An 815-nucleotide genomic window follows, 5' to 3' on the forward strand; every position below is an offset into this window, starting at 1 on the left:
GAGCCCCAATAAATTGATTTAATAAACAAAACCTAACTATCCTCCAGTCCCTGTCTTGAAACTGTAGATACCACACTTCCCCAGCATGCCTCCTATGAACATACAAAGGATTAATAAGGATAAAAATGTGCAGGATTAACCCAAGTGATTCAACATCTGACTAATGAACATTCTAGATAATGAGAACAGAGAAAACATTGAGAGCAAACAGTCAAATAAATAATAGAAAAAAGAGGCAGAACTGAAGAGAGATGTTAGTCTTCTCATTGCCCAAGTGCCCTGGTGGTGTAATGGATTATGAGTTGGAGTGTTAACAGCAAATTCAGCATTTCAAGCCCATCAGCTACTCTGTAGGACCAAGATGAGGCATTCTGCTTCTATAAAGATCGACAGACTCAGAAGCCCAAAGGGGCAGCTCTACTCTGCCCTGTAGGGTCGCGATGAGTCAGAATTGATTCAATGGCTGTGAGTTTAGTTTGGCTTAGTTAATAATTGCCCAGCAGGCTGACTAAAAATGTCTTTACCTAGGTGTATCTTTGTGAAATTTCAGAACAAGAACAAAAATATTTTAAAGCTTCTCCAGAGAAAGATGTAGATTATTTTAAAGAAATGGCATTGGATTGCTTCACAAGCAACACTTGTGCTAGAAGCCAGTGCGATAAGCTCTTCTCCATCCCATACAGGATGCCTCTGTGCTGCGCCTGCTAGGTGTTAGGCTGGAAGAAGCACACCAGCTGGTGTGATCACGAGGTGTCGAAGGGATCAGGTATAAGGCATCATCAGAACAAAAAATCTTACCATAGTGAATGATGGGG

Source organism: Echinops telfairi, unplaced genomic scaffold, assembly GCF_000313985.2.
Source record: "Echinops telfairi isolate 266 unplaced genomic scaffold, ASM31398v2 ScPeMD7_7461;HRSCAF=8499, whole genome shotgun sequence".
In the NCBI taxonomy this organism is placed as follows: domain Eukaryota; kingdom Metazoa; phylum Chordata; class Mammalia; order Afrosoricida; family Tenrecidae; genus Echinops; species Echinops telfairi.